This window comes from Triturus cristatus, chromosome 6 (assembly GCF_964204655.1).
Source record: "Triturus cristatus chromosome 6, aTriCri1.1, whole genome shotgun sequence".
Taxonomy (NCBI): domain Eukaryota; kingdom Metazoa; phylum Chordata; class Amphibia; order Caudata; family Salamandridae; genus Triturus; species Triturus cristatus.
The window spans coordinates 1,400,961,840-1,400,976,864 of NC_140589.1; the positions used below are offsets into that span (position 1 = coordinate 1,400,961,840).

Genomic DNA, 15,025 nt, shown 5'->3' on the forward strand with positions numbered 1-15,025 from the left:
TAAAAGACTACGTATGTGTAAGTTTCTGTAGCAGTAAGTGTGGTGGTGTGTGTATAACTGTAAATGCAAGTAAATGGATGTTTGATTCTTTATTAGCATGAGTGACTAAGTGTGTGAGTAACTCTATGGATGAGTGGCATTGTGTAACAGGATGTATAGGTGTATGAGTACATATGATGAGTGAGTACATGTATGAGTGACTGTATAGGACTGTTGGTGAATGAGTGGATGTGTATGTGGATCTTAGAATTACTGAAGATGTTGTTGTAACTGGTATTGGTATATCCATTGTTTTGAAAATTGTAGTCTCTATTTTTGAATGTGTGTATCAAAGGTTATATTAGGGTGAGAGGAGGTCTGCCACTCTATCACAAGGATGATGTCAGCAGTGATGTCATTTGAGATGTCATCAGTGATGTCATGAGTGATGTCACTGACCATGTCATGAGTGATGTAATATGTGACGTCATCAGCAGTGCATTGCGGGCGCGCGAGTTATAGTTAGCTGAACTAACTATAACGGGGGAATTTCAATGGTTTTGTACAAGTGAAAAGTCCAGCTAACTATAACACCCCTGAAACCTATGTTTTTTTCAGTAAATTTCTGAGGTTTTTTAAATGCTAATTCCTAACTATAACGTGCCTGAAACCTATGGTTTTTTCTGTGAATTTCAAAGGTTTTTTAAATGCTAATTTCTAACTATGCCTACAGAGATAGGACATTTGAAGAAAGAAGAAAAAATGCACAGGAAGAAAAAAAAGAAATGCAGAAAGAAGCAACAGAAGTCCTCAATGACGAAGAAAAGTGGAGGAAGAAGGATAACGTGCAGAAAGAACAAAAAGAAGAGCAGGAAGAATCCTTGTTGCAAAATCATCCTGTACCCTCAACTTTTTCAGACGGATACTGGTGGTAACTGAGTCTGACTAACCAGTCCTAGAGCCAGTGCTATGTTAAAAGACACTTAGAATACAGTGAAAACACCTACATACACTAGGGAACATTATGCGTTGGGGTCCCCCGTGATTAGCATGACCTCCTCTGTAAGCCCCTAGTATATATTAGGGCAGGGGGATTAAAACTACCTCTTAAAACAGGCCACAGAGCGTTTTTGCACACGTTAACTCAGGCCCCGTCCCCTCCCTTCACCACTGTGTAAACACACCCTGTGTCCGTTTTTAGTTGGGAGATTAAATTCATTTAAATCCTGAGGGTCCCTAGGGTCCAACTAGCCCACTAGGTACCTCCAGTAAGTGCCACAGAGCTGCGTTGCAGAGAGGTGTAAAAAGTGGCACAGCCTGGACCACCTCTCTGCAATGCAGCTCAGTGGCGCTTACTGGAAGCACTTGGTGGGCTAGTTAGCCCCCAGGGGCCCTCAGTATTGAAGGGAAATTATATCCCCAATTTAAAACGTGCCATAGTGCGTGTTTGCACACGTCACCTCAGGCCCCGTCCCCTCCCTTCACCACTGTGTAAACGCGCCCTGTGGCTGTTCTAAGTTGAGAGATTAAGTCCTCTTGAATCCTAAGGGTCCCTAGGGTCAAACTAGACCACTAGGTACCTCCAGTAAGCGCCACAGAGCTGCGTTTCAGAGAGGTGTAAAAAGGGGCTTGGCCTCAGAACCCCTGTCTGCAGCGCAGCTCCCTGGCGCATACTGGAGATGCCTGTTGGGCTAGTTGGCCCTCAGGGACCCTCAGTATTGAAGAGGAATTAATTCCCCAACTTACAACTCGCCAGGGGGGCGCGTTTGCAGAGTGCTGCAAGGAGGGGGCGTGGCCTCCGGCACGATGCCAGTCTTTTATTTATTTTAAGAAGGGGGGCTGTGTGGTTCCCCTTCTTATTCTAATTTATTGGCCCTGATGACCCCATCCCCCAGGGCCTGTCTCCTAATTATATTTTTTTGACCCCAATCCCCAGGGCCAGCCATTGTTTTTTATTATTTTTAAAAAATATATATTTATAGACACACCTAGGACATGCTGGACAAACCGTACGTACCTATCACCATGACGATCTGAGTGATATTCATTAAAAGGCGACTATGCATACAATGAATCCACGTGGAATGTATTTACACCACTAGTAAAGCTCTGACATGTATGATGCCCTACCGTGCCTAATCCCGGTAGACACCCTTGTCGTTTATTTATACAAACACGGGTAGCTATTGACGGGCACATTTAATACACATGCACACCAAGCCATTCAAAGGGGATTCGACAAAAATTCGACCAAAACTATGTAAGAAACCCCCCTCACGGTTAATAAAACACACATCCACTGCCGGATGTGTAATACTTTTTATTTTACTCTCTGGAAAGGGGACGAACATCACTTGAGAGTCACAGCGCGCTCCTGGCAGAGCCCAATGCTGTGTTACACCCACCATTGCCTGCCGAGTGCCACACACCTCTGTGTTGTATTCCACCAGCTAGTGCATATGCTATGACACTCTCTAGCCCATGTGCACTGTAACACCACCCCGTGAATATGTCATGCCACACTTGTCTTCGCACGGGTTATATTGCCCCATCTAACGTGCCTTCCTCGATGCCTATGTTATAACGCACAGTGCTATGCCATACATATTACAATCTGGGATCCATATCTTTGTCACAGTGCATATGCAATGTTACACTCCCCAGCACATATTTTATATTACAACTTTAGAGACTAGTTAGGTTACACAACACTGCCCTGTGCATATTACACTCCAAGGCGCACATCGCATAGCACGCGCTAGTGCCTGTGCTATCTCGCGCTCTCCAATGAATCTGTCATTGCGCACAATGTATTGCATATTATATTTCACGCCCGGTTCATCTTATTTCACACTTTTTGGTGCATAGTTTATACCATACACTATATCTAGTTTTCATTTTCAATCGTGCTCTCAGGACTATGTTCTATATAACACTGTGTTCACCTACCCTTTTCACGGGCATTACATTTTGCGATAGGGGGTGGAGGGTCATGGGGTGTTTCTGCCAAGTGAGCCCGGAGTCACAGTCACAAACGTCCTCTTCTTCCTGAATAAAAGTGAGATTATGCTGCATACTTGTTCATATTTTAAGTAGTTCGCACAGACACACGTTTTAAAAACAATAAAGTTCCTAATACCCGCCTTCTCTGAACAGTTAGCTTGCTGCCCCATCCCCTCCTCCCTATCCTCTGCTGTGTGAATCCATGGACTAGCCTCCTCCCTCCTGCCATGCATGGTCTGATGTGCTGCCACTGCCCTCAATTTAGTATGATGTACCAGTCCCCTCCTCCTGCCCTCCATTGCCCAATTCTATGCCCCATCATTGACCTCCTGCTTAAACTCTGTGCTTAGCTTGCTTCCCCTATTCTCCTTCCCCCTGCCCTCCGATGTCTTTGTGCATGCCCCTGCTCCATCCTTTTTGCCCACCATGTTCCATGGACCTGCCACTCCTATCTACTCTGAGTGTTCTGTTGAGCTGCCACTCCCCTCACACCTGCCTAGCATTGTCAGATGACTGTAACCTGTCCCTGCCACCTCCACCCTGCCTGTCCACATGCCATGCACCTATCCTCTTCCTCCTGTCCTACATGGTCCATTGTACTGCCACACCCTTCTGCCCTCCCTGGTCTGTTGTGCTGCAACTGCTCCTCCTGCCTGCCCCATGCGGTCTGTTCTGAGGCCCCTTCCCCTGAACTTTCTTGTCTGTGCACAGGTCCTGACCCTCCCTTCTATCCTCCATCGTCCTTTGTGCATGCCCCTGCACCCTCCTTCTTGCCCATCATAGCCATTGTGCTGCCACTAACCCTCCCACTTGCCATGCATGGTCTTCTGTGCTGCCATGGCCCCTCCCACCTTCCCTGTGTGGTCAGTTAGCTGACCCTGACCCCCTCCCACCTTCCCTCCATGGTCTGTGTGTATGCCATCACAGTCTCACTGTTGCTCTTCATGGTGTGTCTTGCTTCTAGTGCCCATCCTGCCTGACCTCCATGGCTATCTTGCTGCTCCTGCCCTGCCCCCTTGCCCCCAGCCCTCTGTTTACATGTGCAGACCCCTACTCCCTCCCTCCTGGCTTGTCTGTTCCATTGTAATGCCCCTGATCCTTCCCTCCTGCCCTTTATGGTCTGTTATGCTACAGCTTTCTCTCCTGTCTGTCCATTATGGTCAGCTAGCTACCATTGCCTCTTGCCCCTCTGTTCTCTGTTGTCCATGTGCATGGTCCTGTCCCCTCCCTCTTGCTTTCTATGGATTGTTGTGCTGCACTCCCGTCCCGCATGGCCTGTTTGGTGTATTGTGCGGCTGCAAACCCTGATGCCTGCCCTGCAGGGTCAGTTTGGTGCACCTCTCCATGTCCCTCCTGTCCTCTGTTATCCAAGTCCATGTCCCTACCCCATTTCCTTCCATGATCCAATGTAACATACTTGCGAACATTTTGAACTTGGTAAGAGGGAGATTTTGAAAAAAAACTGGGGTATTGATTTTCCCCTTTGAGTTACATTGAAAAAGAGTAGATTGTAAACAGGAGACAGATCAAATAAAGCCCATTTGAGCTTAAAAACATTGGATGTTTCCTGGCTGAATCGGGTCTGTTGGCATGTATGGTTGTACTACCATTGCCTCTTCCTTCTGCCCACAATGGTCTATTACATTGCCACAGCCTCTCTTGCAAGTCCTGTATTGTTGGTTTGTTGCCCCTGCCCCCCTTTCCACTGCCCTCCATAGTCTGTTGTGCTGCCACGGCCCCTCCTGCCTGCTCAGTGTGGTTAAATTGTTGCCTTTGCACCCTCCTACCTGCCTTCAATTTTCAGAGTCCGTGCCCCTGGCCTCTGCCTCTCAACAGTATCCTAATGAACAACTAGATTGCTAACATTCTATATTTATTACAAAAGTGTGGAACGCCTGACGTCATCTTGATGTAATCAAAACTGTAATACCTAGAGCATTTCCTTTAGAAATTACATATGTGAGAGGGTCTTATTGGCATCAAAATTATGGTTAGTGCTCTAAAAGACTAAAATAAGGACATATTTTCTGAGTTTTCAAATAGCGACAAAGCACTTCTAAATTATTTGTTATCTTTATGTTTTTTTATCCAGTTGACCACTTGATTAAATGTTGCACTTAGGGGAGAGGATGTGGTGTTACTTCCAGAACTGCAGACTTTGCAACTGGGGAACCAGGTTGGAGTTTCTGCTTCAGCTCGACATTCTGTGATTCTGGTCAAATCACTTAGTCTCTCCATGTCTACAACCAAAATGAATTTGTTCTTGTGTGATGTAACCAATGCTCATGTAAAGCACTCCAATACTTGACAAGTATATACTATATAACACTGCAAAAACACAAAATAATAAGTGTTTTGCACACTTCTGTCATTGGGCTATATTTGGGCTACATCTGGGTGATTTTGGGCTACATTTGGGCTCTTTTGTCTCCGGTGGCCATATTGGGAGATTTATTTGTTATGAAGTTTCCTAATTTCCTCATGTACTGCAGTCTCCTCAGTAGGAAATGCTTTCAGTTTTTTACTTTGATTCCATCATGAAGGTATTCAGATATGTCACACATTTGCCATAAATTCTGAAAGTTAGCACTCTAGTTGCTCATTAGATCACTGTAGTAAAACTACTATTCACCATGGAAGTCTGCTCCTGGTATTAAAAGTGCATGTTTCAGTCTGCATGTCAGAATTTTTTAATGAAATAGAAGAGGATTTGAGAAGTCACTCAAAATGTGCCCTCATTTTCTTTCTTCAGCATTAATCATAATTTCTATGGCAAAATGAACCCCCTCATTGTGTTCCTTTTTAAATTAAATGTTTTAAGTGTTACCAGTTTATTCCAATCAAGATGGCTTCAGGTGTGCCATACTTTTGTCATAATGAAGACAGTAAGCGCTCTAGTTGTTTTTAAGAACACTCTGGGACATTCTGTCATTGGGCTATACTTGGGCTACATCTGGGTGATATTTGGGCTACATTTGGGCTCTTTTGTCTCTGGTGGCCATCTTGGGAGACTTATTTGTTATGAAGTTTCCTAATTTCCTCATTTACTGCAGTCTCCTCAGTAGGAAATACTTTCAGTTTTTTACTTTGATTCCACCAAGAAGGCATTCAGATGTGTCACACATTTGCCATAAATTCAGAATGTTAGCACTCTTTTTGCTCATTAGATCACTGTAGTAAAGCTACTGCTCACCAGGGAAAACTGCTGCTGCTATTGAAAGTGCATGTTTCAGTCTGCATGTCAGAATTTTTTAATGAAATAAAAGAGGATTTCAGAAGTCAAAATGTGCCCTAGTTTTTCTTTCTGCAGCACTAATCATACTTGTTATGGAAAAATGAACCCCCTCATTTTGTTCCTTTTTAAATTAAATGTTTTAAGAGTTACCACTTTAATCCAAGCAAGATGGCTTCAGGTGTGCCATACGTTTATCATAAGTAGGACTGTTAGCGCTCTAGTTGTTCTTTGGAACACTCTGGGAAGCTGCAGTAGAACACAAAGGAATCAACTGAGAGTCTCTGCCCTTGTTGGATGTACATGTTTTACTGAGAATGTCAGACTTCATTCTCACATGACTGAGAAAGATAATGTGAATTTACAGAAAATAAGCTCTCAGTTTAGCTTATAGATCACCTTCCAAACCTCTGTGGGAAAAGCATGAGAAAATATTTTTCTCTCAATCATGATATCACAGCAGAAGGCTTTTTCACATGGTGAAATCACCTTAGAACATACCACAATTCCTAAAATGAGTATGGTACCATCAACAAATGATTTATAATGTAACTAAAGTCTTAAAACCTTCTATTAACTGCAATGCTTTTTAATGAGGTGCTATCATGTATATTGGTCCCAAGATGGCTGCCAACACTTCTTGGATGAAGTGCTGACAGCCAATCAGATCTCAGGATGAGATGTGTGGTTAGGCTCCGCCCACATATGTATATGATTTTACTTTTGATTTTCTCAGGAACTACTGAACAGATTGACACCAGACCTGCAAAAGGCACTTCCCTGAGCTGAGGACTACCTCTCTGCCAAATTTCAAGTAATTCTGTTCAGCCGTTCGGGCTGTACCTTGGACTAAAGGTCCCTATGGAAAATTGCATGGGGAAAACGCGTTTTGGGACCCCCCTTTTTTCTCAGCCCCCGCTTGACGAATCCCCCCCGAGACTTTCAGGGTAGGAGTGGAGCGCCCCACCTATTTTGAAAATTTCGCGAGGATTCGTCAACCGGCGCCAAAGTTATTCCAAATAGAATGTTGCGGATTTCCTATGGAAACACGGTCCTAACTATAACTATCTACTGGCGACCGCCAGTAGATAATATATATATATATATATATATATATATATATATATATATACACACTTTTCATTTTATATAGCGCAAATTTGACCCGAAGGTATCGGGTACCAGAGCGTTTTACATGAGCACCAGTTGTGTTACATAATCTACCCATGCCTAACAAAAATGAAGGTGTCCTTAAGTGATTTATCCAGAATCACAGGATGTTGAACGTCATTGCCGAGACTCAAACCCGGTTCCCCAGATTTGAGGTCGATCTCCCTAGCTGTTAGTGCATTAGGATGTGGCCTGCTACTGGGGAAGCCACAAACTCACACTGCTACAGGGGTAGCACATTTAGTGAAACACTGTCTGCTCCCAAGCTGCTTTGTGTTTCTCTGTGTAGGTGGTGCCCCGCATACACTTTTATGAGGGCACAGCGATACCCCTGCAGGCGGATGCAGTGAATGGCTAACACCATAGACATCCCTCTGCAAGTGGGTGCAATGAGAATGCCATTGCCCCTTCCAGGAGGCTTCTCTCACGGTAAGCAGTGATAGTGTGACACTTTTTGTGGTGCACTGTTAGTACTCCTCCTAAAGGCATGTTTGCCTCTGCGCCCACGTTCATAATACAGTATGGCCGCAGAGGCAAAATGATTCACATTTGCATGGGCCACACATGGACCTGATGCTACATGTGCTTATGGTCATCAATACTATAGAAGGAGCAGGACAGCTGCCCCTTCTGTAGAACCAAAGTGCCAAGGCAGCTCAGAAAGTGGGTGCAACACACCTGTTGCGCCCCCAGGGCACTTTGCTTCTTTTCTTAGCGGTATTGCACAATCTTAATTTAGATAAACAATACTGCATGCACATGCACCTTAACATACAAACATGGATGGGATACATATTCAGACAGGAAAATAATGTATCATCTGCTACACAATTCCACTTCCTCATTTATTTATTGTTTTGGGTTTCTATAGTGTGAATCAGACCCAGAGGTATGTTGGAGCAGTGATACAAAGTTTTCAAGACATAGTGCAAAGGTATTGGAACACATTTTGTTGTTGTGTTCTATATTGGTTATGCCCTTGACATATCAGTTACAGTAATGGAGAATAAAAAAAACACAATAATGCTACACAAAACCAGTATCTATTTCTGGCTGACCACCAGCACTCCACAACACATGACATGCTTATGTATTATTCAGGAAGAGCTAAGAGATTTTATACTGTGTTTGTATGTTTTTCTTAATAAAGGCACCTTAACATGTGAGATTTGGTATGTATATGTATGTGAGATATATATATATATCTGTATATATATATATATGTTCCCTCATTTTGTTAATTTGCATAATTGCCCTAAGAGGGCGTAACCTTAATCCGGTAATTGTTCAAGTGCCTGCTGGGACACGTAGTCCCCAATGCGAAGAAAAGTATTTCCTTGGTAGGTTCAAATGTTCCGTTTGTGGTTAATTCAAGTGTTTATTTCCCAAGGAAAATCTAATCAATGAAGAAGAACTTAAATTCGGACCTCAGTGAAGGAGAACTAAGTACTGGGGCAATACCAGGACCAAAAACCAATTTTTTAGACGAAATGCGCCTGATGCATGTAGATCAAACCCTAACACGAGGAAGAGGCCGCGGACGGTATCAGAAGCGCAGACGAGGAAGGGGAGAGAATGTCTCGCAAGCAACAGAAAAACCAGACGCGCAAAGCGCAAAAAGGCAATATCCACTACGAAGCCGAAAATGAATGATGTAAATCTAATCATTAATCTTTCAAAGCACATACTGACACCGGAAGAAGAATCCGCATTAAACAAAGGATTATCTTTTTGCCCAGAGAGCCACTTTGATCACACACAAGTGAGAATAGACCTATATAAATATATCCACAAGCTCAAACTAGCTAAAGTCCATGCCAACCAAACCTCCAAAAAAACTATAAATGTTCATGCACAAAATAATGAGCACGCATCTAATTCGGATTTAATGCGTAACATTGATCAAGCTACTGATTTAAAAACTATTTTTGACCTCCTATACGACCTAGAGGATGACGACATGACAGAAGAACAAGTTTTGGAACATCTGTCAATTGAAACGGATAAGAGAACAGACAGTGGGTTAAAGAAAAAAGTACTGCCCCATTTTACCACCTGGGAAACGCTTTGACCAATTCAGTGAAGCTGTAATTGAAGAATTGAATAAAATCAAAAACACCAGAAATAACACCAATAGAGAAAATTTAAGTAAAAAAGAACGGGAAGCAATTAAACATCTGATGCAAGATAAAACTTTGACTATAAAACCTGCAGATAAAGGTGGCAACACCGTACTTCTAAACACCACGGATTACCTGGATGAAGCTTATAGGCAATTAAATGACACCGCAAATTACAGTAGGATTACCACCAACCCGATGAACAAAATGATACATGACTTAGGGAATAAACTAACGGGATGGTACAAGGAAAATCTAATCAATGAAGAAGAACTTAAATTCCTGACGAATGAATTTCCGGTCACACCGACCATTTATTTTTTACCAAAAATTCATAAAACCCTGAATCATCCACCGGGTAGAGCAATTGTCTCTTCATGCAAGTCACTGTATGAAAATATCTCAGAATATGTGGATCACTTTCTTGCTCCCATAGCTCAGAGTATGAGCTCCTACATCAGGGATACTGGTGACTTCTTACGGATCCTGGATGGTATTTCTTGGAACAACCAATACCTTCTAATCACTATAGACGTTGTGTCACTTTATACGTCAATACGACATGAGGTGGGGCTGCAAGCATGTACCTATTTTCTAAAACAAAGGAAAATCACTGAAATGAAACACACACAAATGTTACTTAGTATGATTGAGATATGCCTTACAAATAACATTTTTTGTTTTAACAAAGAACTCTTTAAACAAATGTGTGGAACGGCAATGGGCATTTCTTTTTCCGTGAACTATGCCAACATCACCATGGGATGGTGGGAAAAGACTGTAGCCTGGAACTCAGACAATCAAGAGGAGATGGATAAGATCATTCTATGGGTCCACTACATCGACGACCTGTTCCTCATCTGGAATGGCACAGATGGGGACTTCCAAACATACTTTCACAAATTGAATAACAACGAGATCGGTCTATCCTTTACACATGAGATGAGCAGATCAAAAATTCCATTCCTTGATACTCTGATTTACATTGAAAATGACCAGATCTACTCAACACTTTACAGGAAGAAAAAGGCTACCAACAGCATCCTGCACGGAACCAGTTTTCACCCCAAACCATTGTTGGACAGTATTCCCTTTGGGGAATTCATACGACTCAAGCGTAACTGCTCAAAACCAGAAGACGCGGAGGAACAAATGCATGAATCCATGGAAAGACTTAAACAAAGAGGTTATACTGAGTCCATTTTAAAGCGGAACAAAAAGAGAATTGATGCCAAAACCCGAGCCGACACTCTCATGCCCAAAACCAAACCTACTTCTGAAGATGAGAAACAAGTCCCAAGGTTTATTACTACCTACAGCAAAGAGAGTGGGCTTATTATGAGCAAAATCAAGAAACACTGGCATTTGATCACAAAAGACCCTGATATTGGAAAATTAGTTGGGATAAGACCGACAGTAACATACAAAAAACGACATCTCTGAAGGACATGCTTGTCAAGAGCCACTTCGTTCAGGAAGAAAAAACCAGCTGGTTAACAGAACAACGGAATGGGTTTACTAAATGCAACTCTTGCAAGGCTTGCAAAATTGGAAAAAATGTGAGAAACATCGCCGAGCCAAATGGAAATGCAATAAATATAAGAAAAAGAATAACTTGTAACACCAAATTCGCTATTTACATTATCGAGTGCACTTGCGGACACAAATAAATAGGCAGTACTATTTGTCCACTTAAAAAGCGCATTCTAGAGCACATCCGAGCAGTTAAGAACAAAGACACTACATACGCAACTGCCAAACACATGATATCATGCCAAAATGGAGACTGGCGAGCAATGTGCTACTATGGAATCGATACCATCATGCCTAATGAACGCGGTGGCGATAGAACTAAAAAACTACGGCAGTTGGAATCCCGCTATATCATTAGATTACAAACCAAGACACCGAAAGGGATGAACAATGATGAAGAGCTTTACGTGCACTTGGAATAACGAATTAAAAACTCTGATTTCCATAGCCATCAATGACAATTTGAAACATCAGCATCTCTCCCCTCTCTTCCATCCCCCTTCCTGTTTCTTTCTTCTTTTTTCCTTTTTAGACATTTTAGGTATTGAAACCTTTAATCTGACATCAACCTGTGCCTTTTTCACCTCTTTTTCTATTTCCACTTTTTGACTACTGGCCTTCCGCTGTTTGTGCAATAATGTACTATACAGAGACACTAGGCTGAACCAGTTTTTTGGAAACCTTTGCGAATTAATGATATTGAAAAAATTATTTTGTACTATACAATGACTAAATTATAATATGATATCATGTATATCTTGGGTACTATACCATGACGTGCTGATGCTAATTCATTTTCCTGTTAATAACAGTATGAGATCTAATTTCTTTTGGTTAAAAAAGTACAACCTTGTATTGACTGCACTACAACTCCCAAAATGCCACATTGAGGCTAGCTGGGCGTATATATAGTGCCATAGAAGAAGGACTTACTGACCGTGAGCAAGGCCGTGTAGGCTGAAACGCGTTGGTTGAGCTGTGTTACTAATAAATACGTTTTGGAAATATCTCCTTTCCGAGTGCCGTATCTTTGGAATGAAATAGTGGTTTTCGTGGCCAGGATCCGGCCCGTATGCAGAGCACCCGCTGGTTGTGTGCCCCGGAATGTGGATCCCTTTGCTTGGATATATATATATATATATATATATATATATATATATATATATATATATAATCTCCACAAGTAATCCCTCCAGCTGGAAGGACAAACGGGACGCACTCTCTGCAACCTTTTGCACTTTTTTTTATTTTCTTAATTCCTTCATTTTACGGGATACAGGCATGAACAGATCTACGCGTTTCAGTATACCAGATACCTTGCTCACGATCAACTGTTTGCTTGGCACCGCCCCCTTTAAATTTACTAGTTGTTACATCATTTCCTGGCAGTGACCTAAGTTCCCCTTTGCATTATGGAGGATGTAGTTTTTAAATAACTTTTTATATTTTTGTCATTTTATACGTGGAAGTCACAAAAACAAGGATTTAATGATAATTATATAATTAAAAAGATTGGGGAAAAGAGTTCAGTGTCTCTTTTTTATATGAAAAGACAGAAAATTCATTTTTCTTTTTTCCTTTTGTATTGCTTCATTTTTACCCCTCCAGTGGGGAATGTCATTATTAGTCCATTGTTGTTTCCATTTTTGAAGATGGAAAGTTCATTCCCATTTTCCCTTTAATATTTCCTTGTTTTTGCCCCTCTGGTGGGGAATATCCTTATTGTTATTAAATTACGTGAATTCTCCAATCATCTTTTCTTTTCTTTCCTTTTCCCATCTTTCATTACATGATTTTCTTTTTATATATTATTCTTCGTTATTTCACTCAGTCCATATTTTTTGTTAATATTTCCACTTTGCTTTTATAGTATAGTTCATTTCTTATTTTCATTTTTTATCTTATTTTATTTTCATTATTTTTTGGGAAGCTGTAGTTAATTATAAATGTATGTAGAGCTCTTCTGATTGGTTGAGGCCATGTGGCTGCAGTGTTCGCAATTTCAAAATATAACGTTACTCCTTCTGGCGCAATTGTTTTTCCCGATCTCCTCCACGTTCTTTTCTTGGGATTGTCTCAATTCCATAGAATTTCAATTGCTTCCAATCCCCTTGATGACATTGATCCATATGTTTGGCTACTGCATTGGATTTATCCTTGTGTACTGTCGCTCTTATATGTTCTAATATTCTCTTTTTCATTTCGAAGATCGTACTCCCTACATACCTCAATGGGCATGGGCATTCCAATATGTAGATTGTATATTAAGTCTTACATGTTATCAATTGTCGGATTTCCCATGTTTTGTTAACCGCCATTTTTACTTCCTTTGTCTGTTTGGCGATTTGGCAGGCTTTACACATATGACATTTTATGAAGACTTTTGTATTCAGCCATGTAGTTTCTTTGACTTTTCCTTTAAAATGGCTGTGAATTAGATGATCTTTTAAGTTTTTAGCTCTCCTGTATGTCACTGTTGGATGCTTCCCTACTAATTCTTTTACAGTGGCATCTAGCCGTAATATCTTCCAAATCTTTCTTAAGATGCCCACTACTTGTTTGCTCTCTAGTGAGTAATCCGTTATAAGTCGAATTGTCTCCTGCTCTGTTATCCTTTGTTTTCGAGATAAACACTCTTCTTGTGTTTTGCTGTTTGTTCTTTCCCAGCATTTTTTAACAATATTAATATTGTATTTCCTTTTCTTGAATCTTTCCATGGTGATATTTCCATGCTTTCGCCATTCTTCTTCTTCACTGCAGATTCGCCGAATCCTCAAGAACTCCCCATAAGGAATGCTTGAGATTAGGGGTTTTTGATGGAAGCTTGTTGCTTCCAAGGTAGCATTTGCTGCTGTGCTTTTTCTGAGCAATGTTGTCTGTATATGGCCATTTTTGATGTAAATTTCTGTGTCCAAGAATACTACTTTTTCTTTACTGATTTCATAAGTAAATTTTAAGTTTGTTTTACTGTTATTTAACAATTCAAAGTATTCTTGGAATTCTATTGTTGTGCCATCCCACATAATGAATAAGTCGTCAATAAAGCGTCTCCAACTGACGACCTTATTCAACATTCTGTCATTGCTCGCACTCCATGCTACCTCCTTTTCCAAGTACCCCATCGATAAACAGGCGTAGCTGGGACTAAATGAAAATCCCATCGCAGTACCATTCCTCTGGTGATACACTTCCTCTCCGAAAACAAAGATATTTTTATTGAGGCATATTGATATCATTTCCAAGAGCATTTTATTATGTTCACAGTAATTGATGTTACGATCTTGTAAAAAGAAATTGCATGCTTCCAAGCCCATGGCATTCCCTATATTTGTGTACAGGGATATGACATCCATTGTTACCAATTGATATGTTTCCTGCCAGGGAGTATTTTGCAGCAGCCTCAACAGGTCCGTTGTGTCTTGTATGTAGGAGCTAAGTTGAGTTACGTAGGGATTTAAAAAATAGTCAATGTAATTAGCCATGGGTTCCAACAAGGATCCTTTTGCTGACAAGATGGGTCTGCCCGGTGGTTTTTTCTGATCCATGTGAAGTTTTGGCAGGAAATAAATTGTAGCTGTAATCGGATGAGTCACTGTTAAATATTTTCTTTCATCCTCCTTTAATAGTTCTCGTCCTGCCCATTCTTGAAGCCTGTTATCAACTGCTTCTTTTATTTCCAAGGTTGGGTTCTTTTTTAATCTTTCATAGTATTCGATGTTCCAAAGTTGGCGATGTGCTTCCAAAGCATACGCTCCTTTTTCCAAAATCACTATGTTTCCCGCCTTGTCTGCCATTTTGATTTCAATTTGGTCATCAGTTGTTAGGTTCAGCAGGGCATCCCTCTCTTGTTTGGTCAAGTTATCTGTGAACTCCGGACCTTTTAATTTATACAGATCTTGAATGACCGCTTCCTGAAATAAATCTATTTTATTTCCTGATGCCAATTGAGGGTAAAACTTTGACTTTGGTTTCATGCCACTCAAGCCCG

General features: G+C 41.3%; 1 pseudogene; it reads left to right on the forward strand.

The window, feature by feature from the left end:
* Window positions 1-9,455, forward strand: part of LOC146821463 (PDZ and LIM domain protein 1 pseudogene) — a 52,015-nt pseudogene extending 42,560 nt beyond the window's left edge.
* The last annotated feature ends 5,570 nt before the right edge of the window (window positions 9,456-15,025 follow it).